Source organism: Eleutherodactylus coqui, chromosome 4, assembly GCF_035609145.1.
Source record: "Eleutherodactylus coqui strain aEleCoq1 chromosome 4, aEleCoq1.hap1, whole genome shotgun sequence".
Lineage (NCBI taxonomy): Eukaryota > Metazoa > Chordata > Amphibia > Anura > Eleutherodactylidae > Eleutherodactylus > Eleutherodactylus coqui.
The window spans coordinates 269,739,040-269,751,628 of record NC_089840.1 but is presented as its reverse complement, the minus strand read 5'-3'; the positions used below and the strand labels follow the sequence as shown (position 1 = coordinate 269,751,628).

The following is a 12,589-nucleotide window of genomic DNA, read 5'->3' as shown; positions in this document are numbered from 1 at the left end:
CTTCTGTTAACTTGAGAACTCAAATGGGACTTGTGGGCACCCATAAACACTTATCTAGCATACCTGTACGCATAAACATGCAATAGTTATGGTACAAGGTATTAGTTCGTATTTTGGCCAAAATACTTAAGCCCACAAGCCCGTGACAAAGGTCCTCATTGTCTCATGGGACCCTACTTTCACAAACTTCCACATGAATCTTGCCTGCAAACAGATGATCATCCCAATAGGAACGGCCCCACACTGGAACCTAAGGACCTAGCTTGCGCTAGATGGAAATCGATCCAAGCAGAACAAGACATGGTTTACACCAACACACAATGGAATGCAAACCACATGGAACAGGACTACTCCCCTTATGTCCGGCCACCTGCACAGAATATGTCGCTGTTCACACCTACCCAAACCTGCGTGGATGCAAATGTAGTGACCCAGAGTTTGGGTGTCTTTAGAGTAGCTGTAGGTCTGTTTTGTGTAAACTGTCTTGTGTGTATTTGTGTTCTGCATAAGTGCTAACAAGATGTGTTGTGGCATTTCTGTCTCACCTAACTTGTGTGTGGTCTCGGGAGTCTAGGAGTAGTTGGGGGCGGAGTCTAGAGAGACAGAGGAATGTGCAGAAATGTAGTCAGTGGAGGAGAACGTGTCAGTTTGTACTTGCACAGAGCAGGTATCTCATTTGCCATTGGATATTTGCCCTCCGGGGACTGAAGCTTGGAGTAATGGCTCCTGCTAGGACCAAAGCAAGAGGAGTAACTAGCCAACAAGGAAAGGCAAGAGTTGTGTGTTGACCCACCATGTCGGGAGTGTATCGCCGAGGATCTTCTATCACAGTGTTTCTCAACGTGGGCATTATTGTCCCCTGGGGGGCGTTTTTACTTCTCAAGGGGGCGGTAGAATGAAAAGGTGCAGCAGGGGGGCATTCTGTGTTTGCTTTGTTGATTTGTTTTCATCTAGTAAACACATTTTTCTAAAAATTAGTAGTGATACCTCAGTTTTTGTCGACAATCGATCCGAAAACAATCGGTGAAATGCAAAACCAATGAAAACCAAGGCAATTGTTTCCATATGAATCACTTACATATAATGGGAATTGTGTGCAGCCTGTGCACCTCTATCATATAATGTATGACTTTTATAACTCCATGACTCCGCTACAGATCAATCACACTTAATATCACTGGATAACCTACAGCACAACCTAACCTAGACGCCAAGTGTCTTTTCAAAACACTGATATAAACCACAATTCCCAGAGACCCCCATGATTGAAAGCTCCAGCCAATCAGCGGCATTATGGAATACAGTGGGTTAGGTTGTTCTTTAGGTTATCCAGTGTGATTGATCTGTGGAGGAGTCATGGAGTTATAAAAGTCATACATCATTATATGATAGAGCGACATAAGCAGTGCATTCTTGAAGCATACTTTATAAAGATGGCTGAGAAGAAGAAATGCTGTCAATATTCAAATGAATACTTGAAATATGGATTCATCTCTTCTCCTACAAATGGACAGCTTCCCTTGTGCCTCGCTTGTGAAAAGGCATTTTCGATTGAAGCTTTGAAGCCTTCAAGACTGAGTGATTACCTTGCAAAAATACATTCAGACAGAGTGGGTAAGCCTATTTCATTTTTCCATGGTTTAAAGTCAAAGTTTGAGAACCGCAGCACTGTAGGCAAGCTATTTAGAAAATCAGCTCTCAGTGCTGACAAAGGTCTCCTTGCTTCCTATAAAGTCTCTTTATTAATAACGCAATGTGGGAAATCACATACTATTGGGGAAACATTTGTGTTACCCACAGTTAAAGAGATTGTCAGTGCTATGCTGACGCCTGACACTTGTGCCATGGTGAAATCGATTCCTTTGAGTAATGACACTGTTTCAAGAAGGATTGACAAGATGGCTGCTGATGTGGAAAAAATGCTTCTGGACATGTTAAAGTACACAGAATTTTTAATGCAGATTGACGAATCAACAGTTAGAGCCAATGAAGCATTGCTGCTAGCTTATATTTGTTTAATTAATCGGAATAAAGAGGTAGTTGAGGAACTGTTGTTTACCAGAAATTTAACCACCGACATGAAAGGCTCCTCTATATACAAAAAAGTGGAAGAATTTTTCCAAGAAAAAAATATCCCTTTAACAAATGTACTTGCTTGTGCAACTGACGGAGCTGCATCCATGATTGGTTGATATTGTGGATTTATAGCACAAGCCTTTGTGATGCAATTGAACTACGACGTCTTGACATTGCCTATCTCGCAGACATTTGACAAACTCAACGAGGTCAACACAAAGCTACAAGCAGACAAAATGAATTCCATGAAGGCTAAAGGTATAATCTCTTCCTTAATTGCCAAACTAGACCTTCATACCAATAATCTGAGTCGACAAGAGTTTTATCAGTTTGCACACGAAGATGGAGACAAACTTCAAGATGCAGGCTTAGATGTTTTTTGCTCACACCTCAAACAAGCCAAAGAAGACATGCAAACTAGGTTTTGTGATCTATGTACCCTTGAAATACCAACATTGGTACTCAGTCCATTTTCAGCAGACGCAGGAGAATTTCATTCCCCAGATTAGAAGCGCAGTTGATCGAAACACGAAAGCGAAGCCCAAGCACTTTTCCAACAATGTGGCTATGAATGTTTTTGGGTGAAAGTGAAGAATTCCTATCCTATCCTGTGGCAGGATGGGCGGGGAGTGGGAGGAGCCGACTCTCCAACTGTGTATACGAAGGGTGGAGGAGTGTGGGCGGCACCGAAGGGACAAAAGGTTTCGATAAAAACTTATGGAACCCCCTGCGAACCCTCCTTTTGGGATTTCCAGAGGAACGGCACACCTTCTGTCCCACCCCGCACGGCTCAGATACAGACAGACTCTTCCCACTACGCAACTGCATACGAGACCCCACCACTTCTAGATTCTTTTGCACTTCCTTCCGTCCCCCCTGCAGCACATCGGTGGCGACATCAGCAGCAGGACAGGCAGACGGGGTAGGAAGAGAAGTCAGACCACGGGGACCGAGCATGGTATCAACTGAGCAGAGAGGAAGGGGAGCAAGATGGCTATGGCAGGATGGTCCCCACTGGGTCAGCTCCCCAGTGGCCCAATCGAATTGGGGGTTGTGCAGCGCCAACCACGGCATCCCTAGTACCATGTCTACTGACATTTTCTCCATCACCAGGAATGATAGATCTTCCGAGTGGGAACTCCCCACCGTGAACTGTAACACTGGGGTCCTCCATCGTACCAAGCCCGTAGTAAGAGGGGTAGCATCAATGCTAGCAAAATGAATTGGCGTCTTCAGCGCCACAAATTCAGCCATCAGGGGTCTAACGAAACGCATGCTTATCAGGTTAGCGACGGAATCAATAAACGCCTGCCCTGGGTGGGAAAAGTTCTGGAATCTTACCTGGCACGGTACCAGAAGTTTAGGACGTACCTGTAGTCCTAGGCGATCCTCCCCGCAATCGCCTAGGACTTGGAGCTCTTCCGCCGGTTCAGACTGTGAACGCTGAGGCCTCAGGGGGCAGGTTATCACACGATGTCCAGCTTTCCCGCAGTAGAGGCAGAGATGATGCAATAAACAAATCCGGCGTCGCTCCTTGGGGTCCAGCGGGTCAATTTCCATAGGCTCGGGAACAGAGACTGGTACGGAAGAGGAGGGAACAGGACAAACGACCTCGCTGACTCTACGGACCTGTCTATCTTGCTTCCCAGCCCTAAGCCTCCTATCTGCCTTCACCGCTAGCTCCATAGCCTCCTTTAAGGACCCAGGAACGGGATGGGAAATCAATAGTTCTTTAACCGTGTGCGAGAAGCCCTGCAGAAAAACGTCATTCAGAGCGCTGTCGTTCCATGCAGTATCACCCGCATAGCGTCTGAAATTGGAGCAATAATCCTCCACACAAAGCGACTCCTGATGCAACGCCAACAGCCGAGAAACCGCCAACCCCACTCGGTCCGGTTCATCGAAGATACCCCCGAGTTCCTGAAAAAAGGAGTCCACCGACTGCAGGGAGGGGGACCCCTCGGGAATGGAAAAAGCCCCGCAGCAGGGACATTATAAGCCCGACCCTCTGGGCCTCCGAGCCGGAAGAACGGGGAAGCATCCGAAAAAACAGGCGACACGCCTGTTGGAAAACAAAAAACTTGTTCCTCTCCCCGGAGAACACCTCAGGGAGAGGGCACTTGGGTTCGGGACAGGTTGACGCGTCCCGCTCCTGCGACAACGCCCACTGCTCCTGGGCCACCATGCGAGCTGATAAATCCTGGATCACCGGCACCAGGTCTTGCAGCTGATTTGCGAGGGCGCTGATCGCCACCATGGAAGAAACAGTTTTAAGGGCCAATTATTATGTTACGGCCCTCTGACCCCCGAGCGCTAGGTAGGGTGCCCTGAACTTCCCGCACCCCACTGTCCCTGCCTACTTGCCTCGGCCCTGGATAATCCCAGGCAGACAACTGGATGGCGGTCCCTGCGCTGGCTAGGGACCTGGCGACTGACAAAAGAAACTAACTGATGGGGGGACAGAGTGCCGACAGAGAGGCAGATGGAAAAGACCAACAGAACAAACAAAGCTACAGGCAGGCTGAAGGAAACTGACGGCAAACTAGGGCTAGCTGCTGACAGACTAGCTAGTAGCAGACAGAACCAGAACAGACTGAGTAAAAGGCACACTAGAAAGAGACTGACTAGCAACTAGTACTGACTGACTGAGACAGGCAGAACTGACTAGTGGCTAACAGAACCAATAACTGGCAGTGAGCTCAAGTCACTGCCAGCCTTATAACTGCAAGGCTCCGCCCATGGGCGGGGAGTGGGAGGAGCCGACTCTCCAACTGCTGTATAAGAAGGGTGGAGAAGTGTTGGTGGCACCCTACGGGCGGACACGCCCACGCCGCCGCCCACCGGCCACCCCAAGCCACTGGGAGAGCCCCGACACAGAGCTCCAGGATGCCAAAGCCGACGCCGGAGCGATGCGCGCCGACCGCGGCTCCCTGCGCCGCCCTGCATGGTAACAGTCCATTTTGCTGTGTTTTTGGAAAAATCGAAGTTGAATTCCGTGAGTAAAGAAAACCATGTACCTCCGTTTTTCGAAAACGATCTCTGTCTGTGGACTCTACTATTTAGCAACAAGTAACCGTTTAATTAGAAAAGAGGTACTGGCGTTACGTGACAACATCGATAGGAATGTTCACTATTGTTTACATCTGCTTGTTGTTTTTTTTTGCATTGAGTGCGACCGAGCTGGGCCACATTCCGCCATTGTTGGGGAGAGATCACAGAGTCACTCGTGACAACCACCTTGAGTACCCTGTGGTCTCACCCACAATGGCTAGCCTCTGCTCGGGCACCACACAAACATTAGGGCATTGTGAGGGAACAGAGGTAACCAGCACCCTCTAGCCAGAGGGTCTGGCACTTATATACAACAGACCAGTGGTCAATGGCTGGCTGGAGAGCTCCATACCCAACAAGCTCAACATCCCACACCTGTGGCAGTGTGTTCCCATAGAACTACAGGTTCCAGTAGCACAACCTAACATTAGAGCTGTGCAACATAAAATCACCTGACAACTTTTCTGTTGATCAGTTTCAGTGTGAATCCACATTAGATCCAGTGATCTGAGTGACTTCCAACGAAACCGGGTCATTGGTGCTTGACTAGCTGGGGTGGGATATCACTGCCAACCATATGGGGTTTTCTTGTGTAATGGTTTGGAAAGTATAAGAGAATGAGATATTTGAGGAAAAACATCCAGTGAAAGGGGATCCTGTAGATGGAAACAACTTGTTAATGAAAGGGGTCAGAAAAGGATGTCAGGAATCGTACTGATGAAAAGACGCTGAATAGTTAAGAGCAGCTAAATAAAACACTGGTGCTCTAATTAACATGTGGGAATGCACAACTCGTGCCTCAGCACGGAGGGCTATAACTGCAGATGACCAGTTTCTGCACCATTGTGTCTAAGAGAAACAGAAAGACGAGACTCCGGGAGGCAAAAGAGCGCAAAAATTTTATCACCGAGCTGCGGAAAAACATCTCCTGATTACATGAATTCAGATTTTGGTTGCACCATCCTGATGGAAGGTCAGAATTTGCAGCAAGCAGCATGAGTTGATGACCCCTTCCTGTCAGGTGATCAGAACATGTCAGCACCTTCATCCAATCTATAGCAACTACAAGAAGCTTCCTGTCCGCAGGGGCCAATATTCCTGCAGAACAATTTCATCACCTTGTGGAATCTGCGCCACAATGAATTTCTGCAATCCTGAAGACCAAAGGAGTTCCAAGTAGATGATGGCCTCTAATAAACTGCCCATTCAGTGTACAAGGCAAGAAAGGAGAAAGCAATCAAGCTACCATCACAATAAGGCTGTAAGAAATTTTGTGAAGTTAGCGAATATTACTCCATTGATCCTTTGTGCAAAACTTATGAAAGAAATCAGACGTAGAAGTTTTCCTACGCATCTTCAGTCCTCCCATGCAGCGATTGATTTATCAGAGTGCACCCCTTTTGTACTATGTGAATCGCTGTGTTCCAAAATGTCTTTCATCTTACCAACAATTTTCTTTTCGGTTTAGAAACTCCAGGGCTCCCAGAATACATTCACAACAAGGACTCTAAAAATAACGGAAAAAGGTCGATATCAATTCATCTACTCTGTATTTTTTTGTCTCTGCAACGTTCTAAAATGAGAAATGAAGGAATTCAAGTGCGAGGTAATCGGATAAAGCAGTGTTTGAAGAATTATCAAAAATACCAAGGAAAGGACATGAAAATAAAGGTTTGTCCCATATGGCACACGGGATCTGGCTTACCAAAGGATCTTCTAGGATCTGACAGAAAAATTGTCCCCAATGGCCCTGTCTAGAGATGAGCGAGCGTACTCGCTAAGGCAAATTACTCGAGTGAGTATTGATTGCCTTTTGCGAGTACCTGCCCGCTCGTCTCAAAAGATTTGGGTGCCGGCGGGGGGTGGGGAGCGGCGGGGGAGAGCGGGGAGGAACGGGGGGAGATCTCTCTCTATCCCCCCCGCTCCCCCATGCTCACTCCCGCAACTCACCGCTCACCCCGCCGGCACCCGAATCTTTTGAGACGAGCAGACAGGTACTCGCAAAAGGCAATACTCGCTCAAGTAATTTGCCGTACTGAGTACGCTCACTCATCTCTAGTCTTGTCCTATTTGGAGATGACTTTGGAGCCACTCTTGAGCAAAAATGGCAGTGGCCTCTAAGTGTTATTTTTCACAGGAATTTGTTTCGGTCGATGAGAACTGATTACCGGGATTGGTGCTCATCTATTGGGTCTTTACGCAGGGCAATTCAGGAGACACAATCATTTTATACAATAGTTGTACCCAGAGACTTTCATCAGTGTTGGCAGCCTATTCCCCTCTCACACAGAGAGATGTTCTGCCAATAAAGATAATTTTTTGTTCTGCACAAAAGATGCAATCAACTGGTGAACAAGCATTTGTTCATTTCTTGGGTGGTCAATGGTACCTTCATATGGGCTGATCACATAGATCACCAATAGTTGATTGGGAAAGAAGTTGAACAGCTGTTATGGCACCTACTGACAGTGCAGACAGAGCCAGTGTCTTTTATATCATGGAAAACAACAAAAAGGGTGTGGAGAAAAACAGTGTGTCCAATGAATTTTGCCCCCTCTGGGCGTACATACTTTCATGTTTCATAACCGCTATGCCCATGAAATCATTAGTGAGTCTAATAAAAGAATATGGGGGGAATATTGGGCATATGCTTTACTAGATATCAGTAATCTCACACTATTGCTAGCCTCCGAAATTTCTCTATGGCTCCATTAACAAAAGTGCCCTTTAAGTAATAGTGCCCCTCCGTAGCCCTACCAAATAATAGTGCCTTCCCTGTGGCATCACAAAGTAGTAGTGCCCCTACAAAGTAATAGTGCACTGCCTGTATCCTTACAAAATGACAGTGCCCACTTTGTGGTCTCACAAAGTAACAATGTCCACTTTATAGCTCACAAAGTAACAGTGACCTCTCTGTAGGCTCACAAAATTATAGCTTGCCCTCCGTGGTTTTACCAAGTAATAGTGCTCACTATGTAGCCTCACAAAGTAACAGTGCCCCATCTTTGGTGTCATAAAGTAATAGTACCCACTCTGCAACCCTCAAAGAAATAGTGCATCTTCTGTAACCCTACAAAGCAATAGTGCTTCCTCTGTGTTCTCAAAAATTAAGTGTCTACTCTGTGTCCTCACAAAGCAGTAGTGCCCCATCTAAATCCTTACAAAGTAATAGTGCCCCTGCTGTGTTCCATAAAGTAATCCACAAGGCACTAGTCCGCCCTCTATGGCCTCAAAATGTAAGTGTTCTCTCTGTAGCCTCACAAATAATAGTGCCCCCTCTATGGCCTTATAAAGTAATAGTGCCCATTCTGTGCCCCTCAAAATAATAATCTAACTCTGCAAAGTAATAGTCCCCCTCTGTGCCCTCAAAAAGTTATAGTACCCACTCTGTACTTCTGAAAGTTATAGTGCCTATTTTGCTTCCCAAAAGTCCAGGCAGGAGCACAACTTTCTTTGTAACTCACAGTCCTGCCACTCTGGACACGGCTTTGCTTAGTGCAGAGGTTGACTCCTCTCTCTCTTTTCTTCTCTCTGGCAGTACTATACTGCACACAGGATAGTGGAGGAGGAGTTGACCCCTGCATTGGGCCAAGCAGTGTTCGGATCGGCAAAACTGCGAGTTACAAAGAGAGCTGTGCTGCTGGCTGGACTTTTGGTAGGACCTAACGAGATAGCGATGGATAGGGGGCCAGGATACTCTGCCCCAGGACTCACTGTGCTACGGGCCCCATAGCAGTCATGTGGTCTGTTTCCATTAAGAGCACACCACTGGTCAAACCTTAACTTACAGGGTAGTTACTTCCAATAGAGAATTTTCCGCATTATTTGCTTACTATTCCTTTGTATACTAATCTTATAATACTTTTATTGCAGAGCTTTTATTTGGTCACTATAAAGGGTTACTTATATCTATCTACTGTACGGTATATTGTCTGCAGTGTATGATGGTGACAGCATTACTACCCTGTTTCCCTGAAAATAAGACATAGCATGATTTTTCAAATTTTTGAGGATGCAAAATGATTTTTCAGGCTTTTTAAAGATGCTTGAAATATAAGCCCTACTTCAAAATTAAGCCCTGCTAACAGATAATTAAAAAAGTCAATTTAAATAGTGTCCAGGCAGCTATACATGTAAAAAAGTTAAACCTTTTTGAACAAAAATTAATATAAGACACTGTCATATTTTGGGGGAAACACGGTATATATAGGCAGCCGTATGGAAAGGGTATTTGACCAGCTTATAGCACTGTTATATGTGAACCATATTAGAAGGGTGCTAAGATAAAGTATAGCTCAAAGCACTGTCAGTCACCAAGGCCGGTACGCAACTACTACCTCTACACCCACTATAGTGATGCCTCTCCACCCAGCCTCATTTCCATTTGTACAAGGTCGTAGAAGAAAGAGAAATCTGTGTATTTCGTTAACTAGAAATGTTAAATAGAATGTAATTGTCTTTTCACACTTTAATTTGTTCTAGACCTTTTAATATCAAATTAATTTAGATGACAAAAGGAAACGCAGGCTGCAGCTCATTAAATAAACACTCAGTGGAGGATAATACGTCTCCGGAAGCCACTTTACATACGGCAAATTAAAGGGCCACTCCGGCATGTTAGCGCAAATATAGCTACTTGGTATGCTTTCAGGTATCCAAATTTAGTTAGTTCGTGTTCGAGCATTGAGGAAGCTTACATATTACACAGACATTGGATGTGATTGAAGGACATCTAATTTAATAGTTAAGAAATAGAAGTCTATACAAAGACATTTGGAGCAAGGCTAAAACATGCCTCACTTGTAAGGATTCTAATTTATTATAATTCCTTTATTATCATTGGTTATTAAAGTTCAACAAAGCAGTGACATCTTAGTTAGAGACAGGACTACTCTCCAGCCAATTGGATCAAAGTTTCAGGAGACTTCTGTGAAATGGCCTTGAAGACGACCTTGCATTCTTATAACAGAACAGTAATATGAGCTAAAGAAAGACAGGGAATAGCTGTAAGAAGAGCAGGTTACAAAACATAAAATGGAGAGCAGGAAATCTTATAGTTTCCCTCACAGGCGAAAACACATTTTTCTATGCCTGCTACCATCATCTGCCTGTCCCACTCTGGACGTCTCCGTATATTCTAGCTACTTCCCTCCACTGCAGTCCCGTCTGATACTTATCAGGCACCATCTTGATGATAAGATTTTTTTTACTTTCACTTTCAATCAATCCCTACTGGAAGCATATACTGTATTTCAGGCGCACTTCAGTAGCGGTGAGCGATTCTAGCGACCTCATTCGTTGTTGGGTACACACACCCCGTTTTGAGATGTGCACGAGGATAGGGTTTGTGCCTGAGGATGCAGTTCCACAGAGCTGTGCACGAGAAGCACGGGACTTTGTGTCCGAGAATAAAGTTCCACAGAGCTGTGGAAGCACGTGCTGAGAGGAATACCCAGCCGTGCGTGCCTTCCCGCCGCTAAGTAATTCTCGTTTCATCCTACTATAAAGGAGCAATAAAACGCCCCCCCCCCCCCCCACTAAGTTCAGATTTAAACGGAGCCTAACACCCTGCAAAGTGGATGTCATGCTTCCCATCACCGTTCAGGCCTCCCATCACTGCGCTGTGAGGGATCCGAAAATTACATCCCCACAGCAGTGGTTAACGAGCTGCAGGACATCACGGCCATGAAGAAGTATATACAGATCGGCAGATCCGCTACATCCCGGCTGCCTTATAATTCGATGAATCGGTGCGGACAGTCGGGGCTTAGACCCGGCCAGAGTACATGAAGTAAGCGCGAGTGCTGTGCTGATCTCACAACAGGGAACAGCAGCCTGCAGGGGGTGATAATGCCGGACAACAGAGTACAAGTGTAACGCTGGCAGTCGCTGCAGGGTGCCGCCGACACTCCTACCGGGGCCGCTAGCGGTTATGTAACTACCTGCGGAGCTCGTGTGCATGCACTCGTGCATGGCCGGCGGGGTTCCTGAGCTAGCACTGGTAGAGGTGGCTGGAATCACTCACAGCTACTGAAGTGCGACTGAAATACAATATATGCCAACTGGAAAGGTCTCTTATTGGTCTACAGTCCCATGTGACAATGCGCAGCCATTTTATAGAAAGCCCTATAAAGGGTTGGCTGGTGCCATTTATAGGGCTTTCTACAAAAAGTGTGTGCTACTCAGCTCCAGTTCCATGGACGTGGCAGTGGCCGTTGACTTGGAGCAGTGCCGTCCCAATGCCTGGGGAGCGACCAGGGGAGCTGCCAGTCCTGATGACCTTGGGGCATAACAGTGGAGCCTGCCTGGAGATAAAAAAGAGCTGCTACAAAGATGCTACATGCATAAGGCGCAATGCACTGTGGAGGACTCTGAGAAGCTGCACCAAGGAGGTCCATGTACCTCCCTCTGTTAAGGAGTAAGTAGGGTCCCAACGTAACGGTGTGAACGCCTATTAGAGACTAGTGTTGGTTAGTCTGTAGGCCTGATGGAGGAGTGGAAACAAAGTACTGAGTTTTTTATTCCCACGGGTACTGAAATGTTGCATCAAACTGAGTTACGACTATTCTTATTGTTGGTAGAACATAAGAAGTGTGATATAATAGCATGGTGATGAGAGAATACATGTGAGGAAAAGTAATGTAAAGAATACCTCCAGGTAAATTGTGGCGTCTCGGTTGCGGAGACGTGGGCCTTATGGGGTGGGAAGAGGTGGGTTTAATGGGAAGTAGAGTTCACCAGTATGAGTGTGGGTGAATTGCAGAGTCTACTGCAACTTAACTCTTTAAGCGGAGTCCCTTACAATGTATCACTGATTCAGCTTGTTCATGGTTATTACATACCATGGTCCATCTCTTAAGGCCCATTTACACAGAGCGATGATTGCTAAAAAGCTATCGTTTGAGCAATAATCATTGCGTCTAAATGCGCGGCCATCATGCACTTTTCGTGCACTGCTAGCTGATCGTTAAATTCAGGCCAACCTAAAAATCGTTGTGCGGTCTTATCAGGAGTTCTCTACGGGGAGTGCTGATAGCATTGTTTACCATAGGAGAACAAAGAAACTGAAAACAGATAAGAGCCCTCGGGCTATTAACTGCTTTCAGCTAAGGCTTCATCTGCACACCTAATTGCTCCTAGGTAGCTACTTAATAGTTTATGCAAAATGATCGCTCAAAGCTGTCACTCAAACTGTCATTTGAGTGATTTTTGAGCGATCATCGCTCTGTGTAAATGGGCCTTTAGGCTGCTTTCACATCTGCAGCAGGAACTCCCCTGGCCGAGTGGGTCAGTCTTATGACGGAATCAAATTGCCCCAAACGGACCCCATTGACTATCACGGGGTCCATTCGGTTTCTGCTCAGCTGCCCAGATTTTTACCAGAAGAAAAAGTGCTGCATGCAGCGTTGTTTCTTCCGACATGTTATGCCAGATCTGCCAGACCAACGCAGGTTCCAACGCA

The 12,589-nt window shown here is 46.1% G+C and overlaps 1 pseudogene; it reads left to right on the top strand.

Moving 5' to 3' along the window:
- Window positions 1–300: 300 nt before the first annotated feature.
- Window positions 301–2,585, top strand: LOC136626691 (zinc finger MYM-type protein 6-like; annotated as a pseudogene).
- The last annotated feature ends 10,004 nt before the right edge of the window (window positions 2,586–12,589 follow it).